The 22,293-nt window shown below is 42.2% G+C and overlaps 1 pseudogene; it reads left to right on the top strand.

Moving 5' to 3' along the window:
• The first annotated feature begins 8,039 nt into the window (after positions 1-8,039).
• Positions 8,040-8,156, top strand: LOC126426452 (5S ribosomal RNA; annotated as a pseudogene).
• Positions 8,157-22,293: the final 14,137 nt, after the last annotated feature.

Below are 22,293 nucleotides of genomic sequence, written 5' to 3'. Positions count from 1 at the left end.
AAACCTGAATCGGGATGGCCAGACGCGGGTTTGGACCGTCGTCTTCCCGATTAGTTTAATTTGGTCAGCTTTGCGGCAAAAATATTTTGCAACGAGACATTGTGAAATATTTACGAGGGAAATGCCTGTGTCTCCTCTGAGAAAATTAACAGTTAAAATATTAATTACTGTACGATTCTAGGTAAATGCAATATTACCGGTGATCATGGTCTCATGATACAACTTGTGTTTGTGGTAGTAATGTTTCACCTGTAGCGGACGCAAATTCAATATACAGATGTGCAGGCTAGAAAATAAATTAGTAATGCCCGAAAGACAACGAACAGTTACGAATTTGTATAATAAATGCTACTGCAATACTCCCAGCGGCTAATTTTGATACTAAAATAGACATCAGCTGGAGATTAATGTATTCCACTATTGATTTTCGTTGGAAATTTAAATCACAGTCGTAATATGCTAGCAAAACATTGCGCTGTCTGTCAGTGAGCACGCCATGTGTATCGGAAGTAAGACTAGCAAATGTATCGAACGCTTCGCTGTGAGCCAGGGCTGTTGTCGGAGTTACACAAACGGTTCGTGCCTCTGTATAAAAGCTGCGTCGCAGCAAGAAAAGGGCAAACGGCATCACATACCGAGAAGCTAAAATCAATGAGATTAAACAGAACGCTCTGAGAGACAGATAGCGGTATACGGGGGAACTCAACCGTGACTAGGTGTAGGCAATAACATATTTCCTGTTCACAGAACTTAAAAAAAGCAGCACCACTTTCAAATGGTGACCAGCAGGCCTAATGTCTTTACCCTACCATTTGTTAGGAATAATTGTTGAAGCCTTCCGAAACTATGCCGTGTAGTGCTTCTTACGATTCTCATTTCAACTCAGACAATATTGAAATAACTGTAGTTTAACGGCTAGAGAGTAACGAAGAGAGAAAACGGGTCTCTGAACTCCTACCCCATGTCAGTTTCGCTGGAAGTGCTGTCTACGCCGGTAACACTTTCAGATGTCATACACAATCTACTCTGCGAGTTCTCGGCGTTCTCCTTGTTATGTTACTAAGAAGTCAGGCACTCTGTTTCTCTGGATGCAATGTCACTAAAACGCGCAGAAAATGAATTCTTTTTCATCACAATTCGCCGCAGTAGTATGTGCCAAATTGCTTATGTCTTACCTTCAGGGGTCAGTGTCTAGCAAGAAATCACTTGTAAATTCGTCCATTCGTAGGTCAAATGTAAGTCAGGGAGTAGGAGGATATTACGTTGTGGAAATGTAGCCCTGTATATCAAATTAATTCATACGCAACGAGGATGTTTGTATAATTTATCCTTTGTACTAGAAATTCGGATTTGTTATCTATACCTCGAAATGATTACCTGCCTCACTTGCGCCTAGGAATCAATGACTGGTTGTGTCTGTACAGCTACATTTTTAAAGTGCTCAGCGAAGGTACGCAGGTGGCAAACTTTGCCATTTCAGTATGAGCCGATATCGTGTCCCCCCCCCCCCCCCCCCCCCCGATGACGCCACACGGGGCCGCGAAAGCATAAGCACCCTTTGCTTCTTCCGATCATGTTCAAATTTCGTAGAACTAGTTGGAACGGCCACTAGTGTTTCCACCCTGTACATTAGAGTCCTTTTAGTGTTGATACTTAGCGGCGATGTATCTGAAATGATTCCTGCGCCCTCCGATAAGAAAACTGCGTGGTTAGGGCTGGGCGTCGCAGTTAGGACATTCATCGCGAACACTTCAAAAGAAGGGGTGAAATGTGCGTAAGAAGGAATGTGAGTACATTGCCACCGTGTGACACATTTACGGTGGCTCTGGGCAGGATTGTTGTGGAAATTTGACACCATTAACCCACTTTACAAGTCACGTGAACTTTTGAGATCTGGCCTTTTCTTCGTGTGTGTCGACACCTTTCTGTGAATCGTCTCCGAGCCCGAGGGTGACGCGGCAGGGTGGAAAGCTTTTGCACTTTTACAATAGAAAGTTCTGCGTCGGAAGAGAAAACCATTGCGGGATTTCGAGAAAGAGACGCTATAATTATGTTGCGCAGCATGTCATGAGCTGCCGAGAGAGTAGTACGCCATAACTCGCCAGTCACTACAAGTGATGAACTCCGACCCAGTGGTGAATAAACATGGAATAACGTGCCCGTATCTGTCCCCCACGCACTGCTTGACTTGGAGTCCAATGGGTTACTGTCAGAGATGACAGATTTGTTCATTGAATTTCGTACCCTGTATACTCCCAAATGACTCGGAAATTTAATTACCTATTCTTCCCATTATATTGCGTTCGCACAATAAATCATGTTTCGTTTCTATGCTTCCTGGTGCTACAATTTTAATGGCCACAAGTTAAAATAAAATAACGTATAGCATCAATCGGTGCAGATGCCTCAGCCAGCGCTACCTAATGTATTTCAAAACATCGCGCACAAAAATGCGACTTTCTCGGGGTTCATATCTTTGGTTCTATTGGTGACAGAAGTATAGGGTCAAGTGGTTTTGGATAGCCCTTTGGCTAAGGACAGTTCTTATACCCAACAGAAGGATCATCTTACTGTAACCATCCTACAGTACAAGACCAAAGTTTGAATGTTGTACACTTCCTCCACCCTAGACAGACGTAGAAAATCGGTTGGTTCTGTTTGCATTGGATGTATTGTACGGTGCACATTAAGGGGCTTATGGAGGCAACATTTAGCTCATGGACTGTACCAGAGAAAACTCGAAAAACATGGTTTTTGGGTTCCAAAACCGATCCGCGGATTCCAAGACGGCTATACACAGCAAATGGCTGAAAGTTTTAAGATATATTTCTAACATTCCGATCTCGAACAATATTGAAAATTTTCTTGACATGTTTGTCTGCTTCCGAGATACAGAGGAACACGTAAAATAAGGCCGCAAAATCCGGTCTGAGGCCGAAACGTAGTTTATAAAGTGAAGCAGCACGGAGAAAAATTCTGAAAAACGTCTCCGTTATCATCAGGAAGGTCCTGGTAACCCCATATTGCAGTATTGAACCGCGTGAAAAATTTTTGTGCACACAAAATTCGGTCTGAAGTGTAAAATTATATAGAATTGCCTTATTTCAGTTTCACTAAAGTGAACTATCAAAATACTATGTAAAACATCCCGGTTTTCTTGCCGCGTCAATTCGGAATAAAATCTCGAGCTTTCGACTATAGCCTCCATCGTCGTCGTCAGGAGCAACTGACTGTTTTCACTGATGCTGTGGTGGCCTCGTGGAAGGCCTGCAATAAGAATGAGCGAGAAGAACCTTAATCGTGATAGCGGATATTTTCTAAGCGGTGCATCGAAACGAGCGTTCGATGCAGAGATGCAGCAGGAACATTCCTTGCTGTGTTTGTGTTCCCACGGAAGCGGTGGCGCAAACAGCGCAGACATTGACACTGTCTGTGTCAGCAGTACGCAATCGCCGACCAGTCACAAGCCAACCAATGTGAAGCCGTCCATGGGCTATAAAAGGCCATCCCGGCCTCAGTGAAGACAGTCAGTTGCTCCTGGGGATGACGCTATCGTCGAAAGCTGGAGATTTTATCCCGAATTGACGCGGTAAAAAAACCGTGAATGTTGTACATCTCAGTGGCGTCGCGAAAGACTTCGTTCTTATATCAAAATACGACAGAGCTTTAACGTTCTATTCGTATGAGTGACATGCCATCCTGTAGCAGGGAAAAGAAGGGAACCAACGGAAAAATGCTCCTAAAGTAGCACAAAAAATACAAATGCGTGAAAACTGGATTACCAGCTGCCTCTTTCTACCCTTCTCAGCGGCTTTAAAATTTTTCCCAAAAATCTTGGCATGTGAACATATTCGCGCTTTTTTATGCTGAAAGAGTAGGAGACAGTGACAGTGAGAGAGAGACGGAAAATTAATAAATACTGCAATGTTGTAGACAGTGATTGAGGTAAGGAAAAAGCGAGGGAGGCAATGGCAGTGTGAGAGAAAGATGGGACACAGTAGCAATGGAGCCGGCCGAAGTGGCCGTGCGGTTAAAGGCGCTGCAGTCTGGAACCGCAAGACCGCTACGGTCGCAGGTTCGAATCCTGCATCGGGCATGGATGTTTGTGATGTCCTTAGGCTAGTTAGGTTTAACTAGTTCTAAGTTCTAGGGGACTAATGACCTCAGCAGTTGAGTCCCATAGTGCTCAGAGCCATTTGAACCAAGTAGCAATGGAACATAGCTGACAGAGATAGAACTGTGCTGAAGGAGACAGTCCCAGTGGGAAAAGAATGTAGAGAAGGAGAAAGTGGAAATGCTTAAGGACCAGTGACAATGAGAGATAGTCTATGACAATGACAACGAGGAATGGAGAGGTAGTGACAGTGAGAAGAAATAGAAGTTTTGGGATTGAATTAATAAGATAGTGTGAGGGCTAACATCCTATAGATGTTCGGGCTCACATGCGGTTCCTCTTTGTCGAAATGTCTTGGCTCAAACTCGTCTAGTGGTTGAACCGCACGTGTCGCATTGTACGCCCTAAATTAGACACTTGTGACACTTCGGTTAAATTGTGTGGCTGATGGCAAGTTTGAGAGATACAAAGTTAATAAAACATATAATAACACTAATAATAATATCGGGAACTAAATAACGACCCATAAATGATATAGGCCACACAGTTGCGATTTGGTTAGAATAATGTTTATTCAGAAAACAAACTAACGGCGGAAGTGGTCGTGTTTAGAGTTACTGTTAGACTCGAGCGCATATCCATTTGACAGAGTTCGATCATTCACAATCTCATCGCGAATTAAAAGTCCAATACTCCTCCTCGTTAACTACGCGAAAAGACTTCACACCAGGCGCGCGGCTGTTCACCGCTCAGAGACTAAGTCCTGCGATACCACACAACGCTAAATTTTCAAAGTCGTTTCACTTCCTAGCTATCTAAAGACCGACCGTACGGTTTCGCGTCTCCACCAGCACTGTACCCTTTGGTGTCTAGACCAGAACTGACCGCTTTCGCGTCTGCACCAGCACTGCCTCTGCCCATCGCAGGCCACGTTTCCGCTGTGCCGAACATCGTCGCTCAACTAGCTAGTGCAGTTCTCTGCCCTTAAGCCGTCCATCTGATTGGCTACAGCTTATTCTACATTGTTTTACATTTTAACGTTTTTAAATAATCAAAGGTTCTAAATAAAGTAACAATAATAAACGTTAAATTCTTTTACATAAAACCAACACAATTTCCTTCTTAGCTTTGAATGCCACGGCCAGTAGCCTTGCACCAATGTGCTCTCTGATAAATAAAGAAAGAACGAAAGTAATTATTATGCACTAAACTTTACAGCAAATGTTCTATTACCTAACGATTCAATAATGTGAATGCTGTCATCGTTCATTGTGTTTTGTGTGGAGGAAATGATAATCTAATGTTTAACTGAAAATACTAATAATTTAAATTTACTATATCTTTTAAACAAATGAAGTTACAGAGTTGATATTTACAACATTTGTCAATTTAAGGATGCGCTTCTATATGAAATGTCGACAAAAGCGTTCAGATTTTAGCATTAGGGTCGTTGTTACAAAACTTGTTAATTTCACTTTAACAGTAAATCCTAAACTATTATAGATATGTTCAATACTCAAGTTTTATTGGGATCACCATGAAAATTTATGAAGGTTGGTAGATTAAAATTACCGTGGCTTCATTCCCTGAATTACTACAGAATTAATTAATTTTCATAAATGTTTCCCTTTATGGCCGATCTTAGGTCCGCAATATTTAACACTGCTACGTCTTGCTTGCAACAAACGGCTTCTACGGGGTTTCCCTATGAAGTAGGTTCTTGTCTCTCACTCGCACACTACAGCGATTAGGCTCATTCAGTACAATAGACGCCTGTGAATTTCCGCATCTTGCGGCGAATCTGTGCTCTTTGTGGCACAGGGTCCCGGACGACAGGGTTCGTTTCACAATTCCTGAGGGCTGAGTGTTTCGGCCATATACTTAAATGAGAGCGAAATGCTCGTTAACTCACAAGGAGCAGTAAGAGGGAGCAAGAGATAGACAGTGACAGAGAGAAGAAACAGTAGTAGTAGGATAGAACGGGAGGCAGTGAAAGGGTGACGCAAAGAGATAATGACAATGAGTTGGGCTGAATGAGTGAGTGTGAGTGGGCAAATAGGATGGGTGGATCTGAGCAACTTTCAGAGACGGACTAGACAGACGATGTGAGAGAGTTGCAGTTAGCGGAGCTTGTGTGAATGAGAGGTGAGTTGCATATTAGAAAGAGCTTGAAGACGTTTGCAAGTTAAATTTTTGGGAAAAATTTGAAATGTGCTGCAGAAGGTAAAATGAGGCAGCTGGTACCCCACTTTTCAGTCAGTCTTTTAATAAACGGAAGCATATTCGCCGTCCTTGTGCGCCGATGGAAGCATTTTTCCGCTGGTGGTGCACACTGCAAATGTAACTGAACTAATGCTCTTTACTAATTTTAGGGTGAGGATTTTCCAATTTAAGTTGTGATCTCGAAACCATAATACAGTTTACTTCTTATGTCTCCTTGTTTGAGTAGAATATTGTTGTAGCTTGCAGAGTTCTATGACAAGTTCCGAATTGTATGTTCTAATTATTGTCAAAACTGCATTGAACTGTTGATGTTTCCTAACATTTAATTCACCGGTGTTTCAGTAAGAGGACATATTTTGCATTTCACTCATACATTTGTATTATTTGCAAAAGCTGGGGCACGTAGTCAGGCCACATAGCTTCACGGGGCAATCCTTTCCTTGTCCTCTGTCTTAGTTCTAATATCGGAGAACCGTTTTAACTATAATGGTGTGCGGAGGATCTTCAGTTACGACACATATCTAATGCAGACGATTGTCTGGTTGATAAATTTATGAACACAAAAAATGCTGTCTGTCATTGCTGATAACTGCCTTTTGTGTAAAAGTTCAGTTTCAGCTCTTCACGAGTGTAGCAAGTAAATTTTCTTTCATCAATCATCTCAGGGTCAGACAAAGACTGTATCCACTGCTTACTTGTGGCAATGGACAAAACAGCATCTTTCGACTTACGCTATAAAGTATCTTTGCCGTGTATTTCCCTCCGGTTTTTGATATCGCAGGAAATATAACGTAGTTGATCAGTAATACAAGGGAAATGGTGCATTGCTTAGAACAGAGTTCATTTGCATTTCACTCTTCTGTCGCACAAGTAAGTGTCCGTTTCAGCCCATCTGAGCAACTGCATCATCAAATTACACTGCTAGTCTTATACCGGTCAAAAACCAGGTATAGATCCATTAGGTCAGCTATAATAACGGCGCGAGTATTTTTCAGCGAAAGGATCTGAAAATTTTAGAAACGATTTACATATCTATGCTCTAAGAGAACTGATGCTTGAAATACAAGCAAATACGTGGTACAAGTAAACGGAGTGACAAAGGTGGATGTCGTTTCATGATGTAGCGTGAGTTTGTTCAAGTGGTTCTAATGGCTCTAAGCACTATGGGACTTAACATCTGAGATCATCAGTGCCCTAGACTTAGAAGTACTTAAACCTAACTAACCTAAGGACATCACAAACATCCATGTGCGCGGTCGGATTCGAACTTGTGACAGTAGCAGCAGCGCGGTTCCAGACTGTAGCGCCTAGAACCGCTCGGCCAGAACGGCCGGCCGTGTGTTTGTGATTGTCGTGTCTGAGGTACGTGGGATGCAAAATACATGGACATGCAATTGCGCTGGGGAGAACAGAAATGAATACTGCATAAAGGCAAATGGGAGCTATATACTTATAATAATAATTGTTACAGTTTTCCTAGTGATTAATTTTTTTCCCATTTACAATTAGATGTTCAACAGAAGCTGCAAAATGATATATTCTGCCATTGATGTTAGTTGGAAATAAGAGGAGAAGCTGGAATGTAATGTCTCAGAATTTTTTATATGAAAACTCTTAAATCTTTTTAAACAAAACAAACGTTATTAATTTTTCACATCTTTGTTCCTCACGTTTTCATATTTGTAGCACTCTGCCTCTGGAGGGCAACGGTCTTGCCGCAGTGGATACACCGGTTCCCGTGAGATCACCGAAGTTAAGCGCTGTCGGGCGTGGCCGGAACTTGGATGGGTGACCATCCAGCAGCCATGCCCTGTTGCCATTTTTCGGGGTGCACTCAGCCTCGTGATGCCAATTGAGGAGCTACTCGACCGAATAGTAGCGGCTCTGGTCCAAGAAAACCATCATAACGACCAGGAGAGCGGTGTGCTGACCACATGCCCCTCCTATCCGCATCCTGAACTGAGGATGACGCGGCAGTCGGAAGGTCCCGATGGGCCTGAAGACGGAGTGCTGCCTCTGGAGGGCTCCGAATTGTGTCGTCGAATATGACCGTGTGTAAGGTAACTGTGTTGGTACGTGAGAAACAATGTGCTGTATTCGAGTTTGGAATTCGAAGAATTCGTCCACACATGGAGCATCGTCTCCTTCAGCATGACAATGCCTGACCTCACACTGGGGCTGCGACGTCTGCAACAATCCGATACCTTGGGTTCACTGTCAGGTCATCCTCCATACAATCCCGATTTGGCCCCATCCGACTTTCATCTGCTTTCAAAACTTAAAAAACACCCTCGAGCATTTCACTTTGATAGTGATGAAGCGGTGCAGGCAGAGGTGCGGTTGTGACTCCGTCAACCATGTCAAACACTCCACAGTGACAGTATTAAGAAATTGGTCTCCCGTTGGGAGAAATATGTTCGTTGCCAGGGTGACTATGTTGAGAAATAAATATGCAGATATGAAGATGTAGAATGCTAATAATGTTTGTTTTATTTAAAAAGGTTAGAGAGTTTTTCATGAAAAATTCGGAGGCACTACTTTTCAACACGCCATTGTAGAAGTGGCAATCTGAATATGGCGGCAAAAAGTTCCCTTATCGAACTGTGAACAAAAACCTCACGTGCACCAGAAGTAAGGCCAGAAAATATATCGAACGCTTGGCTGCGAGCCAGATCCTTTATTCGGAGTTCCACCACAGCTCGTGCTTTCATGTAAAAGGAGAGCAGGAGCAAGAAATCCGCGTATAGATAAAGCTAAAAGCCACTATGGGATTAGACTGGACCCACTGAAAGTCAGCTGCATGTATTTAAAAGTCGCTAAATTTACTCAGTTACACATTTTGTGTATCATAGATCATTTACAAAATAACGTAACAGTAAAATAGCCTCTTATCCACCATACATGATCGAGCGTTACAACCACTACGACAATAATCTTAAAATTCTTTAGATATTTACGGCGTAGCACCTACAATGATTTTAGTTTTCGCTTTTCTATCTCCTGAAAAAGCTTCCACTGTAGCTTTTCCATCGACCGAGGAGTTTGTCACAAGGCTCGCTTCGGCAAGAGAGTGATTAAAAATAACCCTTTGACCGCCCAGATTTAGGATTTCAGTTGTTTCCGTATACATCGCTATGGCAAACGCTGGGTTGCTTCCTTTGAAAAGGACACGGGCAATTTTCTTTTCCACCATTATACAGTATGAAATTGGGCTCCATGTCTAATGATCTCACTGACCATAGTACGTTGAACGTTACTTTCTACTGACAAAATTATTGTATCGTAAAACTAGATGTGAAAACCACTCCATATAATGCGAAAAATCTACACTTCCGAGACAGACGGTGCTAGAGCCGAGAGTAAATGTAGACGCCGATTCACGATATGCCAGCTTTCAATGATTCGCGCGAGACACCAAGACGAAGTTTAACTGCCAGTGAGACGCGAGGAAAGAAAACGCCTCTTTGGAACTCCAGTCGTTGTGAGTTTCGCTGGATCTGCTGTCTCCGCAGAAACATTTCCATATGTCTGTCACAATTTAGTTTGCGACTTCAAAGTCTTCTCCTGTGCTGAAAGGACTCGGACTTCTCTGTTTCGCTACCAGAAACAGTATGCGATGTAGACGTACTTCTTTAACAAAAAGTTGTCTTTTTTTTCAAAATCACTTACAGGCGTAGAGGTCATCACTATTACCCCCTGCCCTTTACCTTCGTGTGTAAGTACGTTACACGTTAGTAGGCGTTGAGGTGTTGCTGAGAAAACACCGCAGGGTGCAATATTCTACTTTCTGACAATGAGCAGGTGGTTATTCCTAGGGAGTAAGACAAAAGAATATATTTTCCAATATTTTACACTCTCTTTGCTAAAATGAACGTTTCTATTAGGCGAAGAAAGCTCATTATCTCTTGTCACAATTCGTGATGTGAGTAGCTGCCAAGCTGCTCGTACTTAGGCGTCGCAGACGGAGTGAGTGTTCAGGATGAAAACTGTCACCAGCAAATTTTTCCGCGCTTACGTAAGATGTCAATATTTCCGTGGACCGAAGAACCCAATTTTCGCCAGCCTAACCACAGCAGATGACAGACCTCTCATTTAAAATTCTCCTTTCTTTGAAGAACAATGTTCAAAAACCTCCGGGAAATGTCGCTTAGAACCGAAGAATTTGTTATATTTGGGTAGGGTGATGACCTTCGCAGTTTTTCACGCAATTTTAGCATTGTAAAATTTAAAGCATAAGAAGAAAAATTTGGCTTTAATGTCCTATCGACGATGAGACCATTAGGGACACGACTCAGTTCAATCGGAGGGCTGGGGCGAGAGATTTACTGTTTTCGATAAACAATTTGCTGTATTTTTCGGCTTCTTATCATCAGGTAAAGACAGTCTGTGGCAACTAGAGATAAAGTAACATGGGACAGGCAGAGAAGTTGTTTAATATCTAGTATTTAAAACTGTGCAACTGGTATTAAATGCATATTTCCTACAAAAAGAAAGTGTTGCATTTAAAATACTATTTATAATGCAGAACGTATCTAGTTGTCTCATACTTGTAGACCTAATTTAAAAGATAGGGGAATAAGATAATAGCCTTTGTCTACCGAAAATCTAACCTGTATGTCATATGCTTACTACTTTCTAGAATTTACAATAGTGTAAACTTCACTATGTGGATAATACCGATTCACTAAGTGGCACTATCATAATATTTCATCTTTCATCTCTAATATGAGACTTTGATAGTGGCACTGTCTACAGCTTTACCTAAATTATGTCAATCTGAAATTACTTTTACAGACACCGTCTTACAACAGATTACTGACATAATTATGCGATTTTTTTGGTATACAGTTGTACAGTATATTCGCTTAGCTTATTGCACTTTCTTTGTTGGATGGGTTGTAAGTGGTGGAAGATACACGTTGGCCTCATGAGCAACGAGACAAGTGAGATTAATATGACAGTGATCGGACTGGTGAGACTGTCATAATACAACGCTATTTCTCTCGTGACACATGATAGATTTTCCTTCATTCGCAACATTGTTGCCGCTAGTATGAAGTCCATTTCGTATCAGTCGTAAATAGAAGTGAGGTCGTATTCGTTCTTTACTGTTTGCGCTGATGTGATTACGTTGCATCTATATCGTCTGTGAAACATCTATCCATGAGAGCTAAACTGTCCTTCACCTGAAGGTTGGTTTGAGTGGCACAGAGCGTTACTAGGCATGCCCATACTGGAGGTGATATGTCCTTGACTTCCAAAGATCTTTGAACTGACTTAATATACAGTTCTCGTGGGTAGTTACAGTATATTGTGGATTCCAAATCACGGCGTATCTTGGAATTTTTGACATTATCAAACACTGCTTTAGGTGAAAGAAGTCATAAGATACGGATAAAAATAGACATCAAACAGTATTCTGACACTCAACCACTGAGCCAAGCGTGGCTTGTACAAACAAAAACAATCATGAAAATCTCTGCAGATCTACTGAAGTTAATAAAAATTCCAAACCAGCACTAATTCACAAAAGTTTCGTTAAATTCACTTAATTTTCATACACGGTTTCACACACACGAATAGTTTTTAAAGTCATCTCGATCCCCATCAAGAAAATAAAGTTCTAGCATGCAATTGCTAAAAGATCAAAATTCAAAACAATTGTGCACGCGGTAATAAAGTTTTCCGAATAGTATCTCAAATCTTCATAGACTCTGTAATATTACTTAACGCAAACATTACAAAACGATGTACATCGAAGTTGCTGCCTGTTGTTGTTGTTATTGTTATTGTTGTGGTCCTCAGTCTGAAAGTTACTCCCATGCAGCAAGCCTCTTCATCTCTGTATAATTTCTTCAACCTGCATCCCTTTGAACCAGCTTACTGTATTCGTGTCTTGGTCTGCCTCTACAACTTTTGCGTCCTACACTTCCCTCCAATACTAAATCAGTGATCTCTTGATGACTCAGAATATGTTTCATCAACCGATGTCTTTTGAGTTTGTCCGTTATAAATAGTTTTGCGAAAGCCTGAGACTGTGAAAAGTTGTGTAAGTTATCCTCAATAAATACTGTTCATTGAAGAATGCATGTGATGTTTAAAATGTGAGAGACCACAAGGAAACTTAAAGTCAACAAAACAAAGCAGAACCTCACACGTAGAAAATATAACGTAAAGATGGCATAGTACAATACTCTTGAAAATGATGATCATTTTCAGAAACGCGTCATGTACAATATGAATAAAAGAAAATCGTGACCGGTAGCAGAAAAGTTATTTATGAACAGGCACAAGCGACACCTTATTTTAGTCAAGCTGTGCCACAAACTTCTTCCCCTCGCCCCCCCCCCCCCCCCAATTATGTCCAGTACCTCCTCATTAGTCACATGATTTACTCTTCAGTATTCCTCTGTAGCGCCACATTTCAAGAGCTTTTATTCACTTGTTGTCTTAACCGTTTATTGTCCAAGTTTCACTTCCATAAAAGATTATACTCTAGGAAAATGCCTTCAAAAAAAGCTTCGTAACACCTAAATCTATTTTCATTGTTAACAAACTTCTCTTCTTCAGAAAGGATTTTCTTGCTTTTCTATATTTTATGTCCTCTCTACTTCTGGCATCAACCGTTATTTTACAGCGGAAGTAACAAAACGCCTGGTATTTTAAGTGTCTCATTTCCTAATCTGTTTCCCTCACCATTAATTGATTGAATTCGACTACATTCTGTAACCCTTTTCCAGCTTTTGTTAATGTTCACGTTATATCCTCCCTTGAACTGCTCTATTGGCATGTATTTTCTCATTTCACCAACAGTGTCCAGTCACAAATAGGTGATCACCTATTAAAAACCTGATAATCATCTTTTGTAACGTGGACTGCTGCGAGACTGGTCGGAAGAGTGTCAGTGAGATTGTGCAAGAGACCTAGCGATGGAAACTCCAACGCCGTGGACTGCTGCGCTACGTCGCTCGGTCGAGGATCCACTGTGCGAACAACCCGATAGAGGTGGTCTCATAGTTTCTCGATTGGATTGATATCTGAGCAGTTTGGTGACCAGGTGACTATGGCAAACTCAACATGGTGTTCTTCGAACCCAGGGAATGCCCTCCGGCCTGGACCTTTCCAGCAATTTTGGAGGTTGTTCGCTATGGCCACGTGTCTGATGAAGCATAAAACCTGATATATCTGAAAAAGACACTTGTCGTCTTTCCGTCGACGCCCAGTTGCGTTACCGGCGTGCAAATTCCAGTCTTTGTCGCCGATGAATACCAGTCAGCATGGGAGCATGACCAAGCGCCAACTGCAAAGGCTCATACAGAGCAGCGTACGGTCGTTGAGTAGACACTGTTCATAACCTCTTGGTTCATCTGGGAATTCAGTTGCTCACTAGCTGCACGCCTATTCACCCTCACACATCTCTACAGCCGTCGTTCACCCCTGTCACCCATGATCCGTGGCGCACCGCAGTCGTCTTGGTGCCAGTTTTGGATGGCGCCATTTTGCCATGCACATACGAATAGTTTACGAACTTAGCTGTTTCGGAAATACTTCTGCGCTATGCCATTTTGGACGTCAGATAAATCACTCTTTCTCCGCGTTGCGATAACGACAGCATTGTTCTTCGTCGACACGTTTGATATATACTCCACTGCTAGTGCTGCCCATGTCGCCTGTGAGTAGTGATTGTACGTTGACGTCGAACATAGCCTGTGGTCTCATTAATGTCACTGGAGTGTGTATATTCTCAATCTACTCTTCCAGAACATGGCCTTTGAACAACAGCATTTTAACATAAAATGGCTAAAAACTGCAGTTCAGTAACAATACTCATCAGCGCCTCATAATTTTTGTCATTCTCCGACCTTCATAATCATGATTCAATCTTTTTCTGCAAGTAGTATTATAGGAGTTGAAGTTGAGTAAATTAATCACACTTTGCAAAACGTTCAAATGACGTGAAAGAAACTTCCTAATTCTAATACACTGCTGGCCACCGTAAATGCAACACCCTGAAGGAAGCATCCGAATCAAGTGAAATTTACGCCATGGGTTTGCAGCGATGAGATATGCAACTGATTAGAATTTCAGCGCAGACGCACATCACGCGCGCCTGTGGCGCCACCTCATAGCGCCATTTAAGGCTTGGCGATTTCGACGAGTGTACGTTCGGCACGTGTGTTTACCTTTATGGTTGTTTCACAAGACGATCAGTTATGCCTCGTAGACAACAGCGAACATCGTTTGATCAAGTATCCGAGTTCGACAGAGGAAGGATAGTGGCTTACCGAGATTGTGGATTATCATACAGAGAAATCGCTAGTCGTGTTGGACGAAACCAAACAACTGTAATGCGGATATGTGACCGTTGGATGCAGGAGGGTACGACGGACCGACGTGGTCGATCGCATTCACCTCGGTGCACCACTGCACCTGCTGATAGGCAAATTGTGCGCATGGCAGTGACGGATCGCTCAGTGACATCCCGAACCATTGCGTCTGTAACGCATCATCCAGTGTCTGCGCGTACCATTCGACGCCGTTTACAGCAGAATGGTCTGTCCGCAAGACGTCCATTGCTTCGTCTACCATTGACGCAGAACCACAGACGTCTCCGTCGCCAATGGTGTGATGACAGACGGATGTGGACGGCAGAATGGAATGACGTTGTCTTTACTGACGAGGCACGCTTCTGTCTGCAGCACCACGATGGTCGGATTCGAGTGTGGAGACACCGTGGAGAGAGGATGCTGGACAGCAGCATTATGCACCGCCACACTGGTCTTGCACCGGGTATTATGGTATGGGGCGGTATTGGATATTATTCTCGCACGCCTCTAGTACGCATTGCCGGTACTTTAAATAGCCGGCGCTACATATCCGAGGTGCCGGAGCCAGTTGTCCTTCCTTACCTTCAGGGCTCGGCCACAGCCATATTTCAACAGGATAATGCGCGACCACACGTGGCACGCATTGTCCAAAGGTTCTTCGTCAATAACCAGATTAAGTGCTTCCCTGGCCGGCTCGCTCTCCGGATCTTTCGCCGATAGAAAACATGTGGTCCATGGTTGCTCAACGAGTGACCCAGATTACATCCCCAGCTGCCACACCAGATGATCTTTGGCAACGTGTGGAAGCTGCTTGGGCTGCTGTACCCCAGGAACACACCCAACATCTCTTTGACTCAATGCCGAGACGTGTGGCAGCGGTGATCTCCAACAATGGCGGCTACTCTGGCTACTGATTCCGGCAGGAACCACATGTCACAGACGTCTGTAAACGTAATCATTTGATACTTGGTCAACATGTTATCTACAAAATAAATTTTGTTGTGCTACCTCTTGTCTTTCTTGGTGTTGCATTTACGGTGGCCAGCAGTGTACTTAATACAGTTTTTCATCCTCTTGCCACTAGTGAGTGAAAACTTCGCTATAATACACGTTGTCCATTATTACATTAAGTATATTTATGATTTTAAAAATTTGATTAACGGAATAAACAGTGGCACAAAATCGTGGGCAAACATTATACACGCGATCGGTCATCGTCTGCTGAATCCTATTCAGTGCTTTTTCCTCCGCACAATCCTATTGTAAATGGGATTCTGACATCCCACACTCATTTGATCTGACTCACAGCAGGCTGTCGATCGCCCCACACGGCTCTGCGGGGACAACATCATGTACGTTATCAAACACTTGTGGTCAATATGTAGGGAGCCGCGCGGGATTAGCCGAACGGTCTAAGGCTCTGCAGTCATGGACTGTGCGGCTGGTCCCGGCGGAGGTTCGAATCCTCCCTCGGGCATGGGTGTGTGTGTTTGTCCTTAGGATAATTTAGGTTAAGTAGTGTGTAAGCTTAGGGACTGATGACCTTAGCAGTTAAGTCCCATAAGATTTCACACACACACAATATGTAGGGCGGTTTATGCATGTGGAAACATTGCCGCTGTGACACTGAAAATCCACCCCAGATACTTTGGAAGTCGTCGATACTAATTCTGGTGTCATCTCCTAAATGCTAAGACCCATACATCTTGCATCGATCATTATTCCACTATAGGAGTCCCTCACTTCCGAGAAGGAATGCCATCTGTTTTCTCAGGATATGTGGCCTGAGAAAATGTAGGACGTTGTTGGATGCCAATAAAATAAGGTTGGTTATTGAAACTTCCTGACAGAACTAGCACTTCAGAAAGAAAGCTTCTGTTAAGTTTGGAAGGTAGGAAACGAGGTACTGGCAGAAGTAAAGCTGTGAGGACGGGGCGTGAGTCGTGCTTGGGTAGCTCAGTGGTAGAGCACTTGCCAGCCAAAGGCAAAGGTCCCGAGTTCGAGTCTCGGTCCGGCACACTGTTTTAATCTTCCAGGAAGTTTCATATCAGCGCACACTCCGCTGCAGAGTGAAAATCTCATTCTAGATTGATTATTTCTCAGTTTATGATTCAGTATGCATCTCATAGCTGTGGCCTCAGCGATTGGCAGTGGCGACGTAGGCTGTAGCGGTATCTGCTGTCATCAGTGGCAGAGCCAAGCAGGCGGAGTTCACTGCGTCGGCGAAAGCATTGGCCGGCGACTCACGGTCTGACGGGTTGCCCACATTCCAAACCGCAGGCGCTTCCCATGCAGCAAATCGCTGCAAAGAATGAGTGACCACGGTGTGTGTGTGTGTGCGTGTGTGTAATTTATTCACACGCTACGCCGAGAGTGCTCAGTCCGTCTCTGGTCACTGCCCTCATCGTCCCACCAGATTGACGACAGTGTTGGATGCTGAGAAATCTGACGTAATGTATGCTGATCCTGACCTGCTGGTGAGGTGAGCCCGCTGGTCTGTACGAAACTGAAGTACCAGAGCAGCTCATGCCTCGAAATATGATAGTGTTAGTGGACCACTTGGCGACCCATCAGTGGCAGCTGCATTCCTGGACTGTGGTTAAGAAACTGTTGTCATTTCGCTTGGCAGTGAGACTATAATATGCCAGTGTGACAATACTGGAATAATCGTACACAAGATGTTGCAATACAATAATCAGAGAATGACAAGGATGCCGTCTCCCCTTGTGATTGAATGCCACTAAACTAAATGGTCCGCGTATTTAAATCGGATTGTGGAGATGCTTCGCTGTGAGACGTCATACGTAATTACCAAATGAAACCAGTTGATTACGAGTGGTCAGCAGTCTCTGGCTCCACGAGGTTATCTTAGTAGATTTTTTTCTGTACCGTAAACACTCCATCATATCAATAATAGGCGTTGTTGCATCCTATCTTGTGCACATTACTTAATATTATGAGGACAACGAAAGCACTTCGCCGGCCGCTGTGGCCGAGCGGTTCTAGGCGATTCAGTTCGGAACCACGCTGTTGCTATGGTCGCAGGTTCGAATCCTGCCTCGGGCATGGATGCGTGTGATATCCTTAGGTTGGTTAGGCTTAAGTAGTTGTAAGTCTGGGGGACTGATGACTTGAGATGTTAAGTCCCATAGTGCTTAGAGCCATTTGAATCATTTGAAAGCACTTAGGTGTGCACTTGTCTTACACTTTTCCGCCGAGCTAGCTCGCTCTCACGCAAGGAAGTGTCAATGTCGCACACTTGGTAACTGACTTAGTCCAAACGTTTACACCTTGCGCTGGCCTCTGTTGGCACAGTCCTATGCTGAAGGAGTTTGGGCTGTGGGGGTTTTTACTCTACAATTCGTAACACAACATTAAAAGTCGGTTAGCTCTCGACGTGTTGCCAAGTTCAGTACATAGTTTTCTGCAACAGAATACTCAGATCTCGTGTCTATACTTGTTCCTCATGCGTGAAAAAACCACAACAAAATCCAAGGTACGAGAAATATCCGTATTTGAAACAACACTTCCTGTGACTTTTCGCCTTGTCATCCAGTTACCTCCTCGTGGTGGCTGCCCTCCAATATTTCCCCTGCACACATCACCGACAGATCAGGCACCGAGTACCTGATGGTCTACTCGCGTCTACACACCCTGTGTACGTGTTACGTATGGTATCGTTCAGAGATCGCGGTGCCACTGAAAAGTCTGCAACGCGAATCGATACCATAGACATTAGCGAGACAGTCCACCAATTCAAGACCGCAACTGCATCAGTCAACATTATAGTGAACGGTCAGTGAGTTATTAAAGCCTCATATGAACTTGTACTGTTTTATATGTCGACGACTGTACTTCAAGAGAACAGTTCATTAAGGTGTGCATAAAGTGATGTTTTCATAATCAATGACAGTTGTAAATTATCCAGTATACCTGTGACAAAGAAGTATGTCAAAGTTAAGCCAATATTTTATTCATTAATGTAATGAAGTGAACTAATATTTCATGAGTTAGAGTTTATGTGTCAACTCACTGAGAAATCAAAGAACCCACAGTTATGGCCGGACAAAAGTAGTTTCGTTGGGTCATAACGTAACATTACAAACTATTCACGAAGTCGTAATCCAGAAATGATATTTCATTTAGAATACTTATTTCGTCTTAAATTCTCAATTCGTGCTATATGTTGGTGATTATGAGACTGAAATTTCCGATTTGTCAGGAAACAACAGCCAAAAGGTTTTTGTCGGTTGCCAGCAGATGGAGGACTCTCATATAGACAGTTCGGTACGAAGCCTAACCCAAAACACACTTCAGAATTAGCTGTCGCGTTGATTCACGTCAGCAGGACACCGACTGTCGTTCGTCACCGGATGAGTGTGCTGCCACGCCTACTTTCGTGCGTGAAGGCAATTTGCTTTATGCAGGACTGGTACCGAGTGCCAAGCCGTGTAAGACCGTAATGGGACTGTCAATTATTGTTTTCCTTTCTCATTACTGTGACTGTACGTTAGGCCAATTTTTTGAGCTTAGTACGTACTTGGAATGGTCGAAGCACACATATTGCCTCTGACAGACGTCTGTGTTTTCGAAGATGCAAATTTATTCAATATTTTACACATATACAAAGAGCGAGGTGATTAAGATTCTGGGTAGTGGGTTCAAATTCCAGTGCCACTACGCTGATTTAGGTTTGTCGTGATTTCCATAATTAGGTTCTAGCAAATGTCGGGATAGTTTTTTCGATAAGTTAATCGGAATTTTCTTCCTTTCCCTTCTCCTTGGTGGAATCATCTTGTTCTGTAGCAGACTAACGTTACATTGACTGTCAGTTTCTTTCACACCTGAAAACTACTGTCTGAAATGCACTGCAATAAATACATAGACAAGGCGTAGCAGTCAGGCGTAGCAGAACTTCTCAGCTGAAGTCACTTCCATAGCAATAAACAGCTTTAAAAAATAAACACACAAACTATGAGAAACGAGAATACCTAGTAACAGTAGTAAGAAATTTATCTAATCTCTCAGTTTCTAAAGGTCCCTCTAGTACCATACAAGTTATTCCCTGATGTCTTAACAGATGTCCAATCATCCTGTACCTTCTTCTTGTCAGGGTTTTTCGTATGTTCTTTTCCTCATCAGTTCTGCGAAGAACCCCCTCATTCCTAACCTTATCAATCAACCCAGTTTTCAACATTCTTCTGTAGGACCACAGCCCGATACTAGTAGACTTCTCTTGGCATGGATTGGCCTTTTTGCCAGTACTAGTCTGCTTTTGATGTTCTCCTTGCATCGTCCGTCATGGTTTACTTTGTTACCTGGGTAGCAGAATTCCTTAAATTCGTCTACCTCCTAATCCTCAACTCTAATGTTAAATTTCTCGCTGTTCTCATTTCAGCTACTTCTCATTACTTTCGTCTTTCTTCGATTTACTCTCAATCTATATTATGTACTCATTAGATCACTTTCACTCAGGACAGCACTATCATCAGTGAATATATCATTGATGTCCTTTCACCTTGAATTTTATTTCTACTGCTGAACCTTCTTTTCATTTACATCTTTGCTTCTTCGATGTATAGACTGAAAAGTCGATGCGAAAGACTGCACCCCTGCAACCCACACTTACAATCTTTTTAATCTAAGAACTTTGTTCTTGGTCTTCCAGTTTTATTGTTCCCTCTCGGTTGTTGTAAATGTTGTGTATTACCCTTCTTTCTCCACATCGTACCACTATTTTTCTCAAAATTTATAACATCTTGCACCATTTTACATTATCGAACGCTTTTTCCAGGTCGACAAATCCAGTGAACGCTGCCAGATGTGTGTGTTTAAAGATTCGTTGTGCACCAGTCTTTCTGCTGTTTCAGATTAATGACTGTCAATGTACTTCGTATTAGATTAGCTAATGAAAACACTCTGGACAATTTTCTTAAGCCTTACGTGACCAGTCACTCAGGTGAACAGATATGGTCAATAACGGTAATATACCAGTTCACATCAGTTTACATCTATAGTTCAAGATTTTAAACATGGCTGCAGCAGCAACTGTTAAAATTCTTCACAATAAAGGATAGCAGCCAAAAACAGTTGCAGGATAGAATTTTTTTTTTTATTAAAATTCTTGACCAAGGTTTCGGTACATATAAATATACCTTCATCAGAAGTACATTTCTAAAATTACATCATGCACTGGAGAATAATGAAACAATTATGCCAAAAGGCGTCGTCAGTAATTAAAATATCATCTCCATTTGTACGACATGTGTAATGGGTACAGGATCAAAGCGAACAGTTTAACAATGTTACTTCGCCTATGAACTGTTGAGACACTCGTGTCTCAACAGTTCATAGGCGAAGTAACATTGTTAAACTGTTCGCTTTGATCCTGTACCCATTACACATGTCGTACAAATGGAGATGATATTTTAATTACTGACGACGCCTTTTGGCATAATTGTTTCATTATTCTCCAGTGCATGATGTAATTTTAGAAATGTACTTCTGATGAAGGTATATTTATATGTACCGAAACCGTGGTCAAGAATTTTAATAAAAAAAAAAATTCTATCCTGCAACTGTTTTTGGCTGCTATCCTTTATTGTGAAGAAATACATCTATAGTTCTTTAATTTATTCCGTAGCAAATTTAAACAAAAACTCATACTATCAAATAATTTTCGTTTGCACAATACAAGAAATAACGCTATGATAGTTGTACCAAACCCACCAATTTCTCACACACACTATTTGCACGAACATATGAGGCTGAAATTCTTCAAAAAATTGCCAAAAACAGCTCACTTGATTGCCTTACGTATGTTTAAAGAAGTTTTTAAAACTTTGCTAAAAGAGCAAGGGTTTTTACACACTTGATTTATTCGTGGAGAGTGATTTTCAAAAATTGTGCTTTAAGTAGCTGTACATTTTAGTAAATTGTATCCAACAATCATACGATTGGAACTATAAGAAATCTAACTTTTCATAACTGGGATTCATAGTCATCAAAAATTTTTTTAAAGACATCATGTTTAAGCCAGTGACTGTTAAAATTTTTATTTCAGCTATTGCGATTTCGGCCTTAGGCCATTATCAAGTGCAGATGAAATACAAAATGTTTATCAAATATTTTACAAAAATGTCAGAATACACAACGTTTTTTGTAAAATATTTTATAAACATTTAGTATTTCATCTGCACTTGATAATGGTCTAAGGCCGAAATAGCAATAGTGGAAATAAAAAGATTAACAGTCACTGGCGTAAACATGATGTCTTTCAAAAAATATAAGAAATCTATTCGCAGCTGCGAATGTGGACAACCGTCAACTGTGTAACGGAATAACAACAATGAAAATTTGTGCCGGACCGTAACTCGAACCCGGATTACACGCTTATTTCGAGGGTCGCTTTACCATTGTATCATCCGAGCGCGCTTCATAGCCAGATCCAAAATCCATACGTCGTCAACCATGTGTCAAAAACCTGTACTTTTACATTCATTGTGTATATTCCTGTACAGGGGACACTGGAACTCGCTTGCCCATTGTCGGTGGAGAAATACGCTACTGACCATTAAAATTGCTACACCAAGAAGAAATGCAGATGATAAACGAGTATTCATTGGACAA

The sequence above is a fragment of the Schistocerca serialis genome, chromosome 1 (genome assembly GCF_023864345.2).
Source record: "Schistocerca serialis cubense isolate TAMUIC-IGC-003099 chromosome 1, iqSchSeri2.2, whole genome shotgun sequence".
Lineage (NCBI taxonomy): Eukaryota > Metazoa > Arthropoda > Insecta > Orthoptera > Acrididae > Schistocerca > Schistocerca serialis.
Note: the sequence above shows the minus strand (reverse complement) of the source record. Positions and strands in the feature narration are given on the sequence as shown.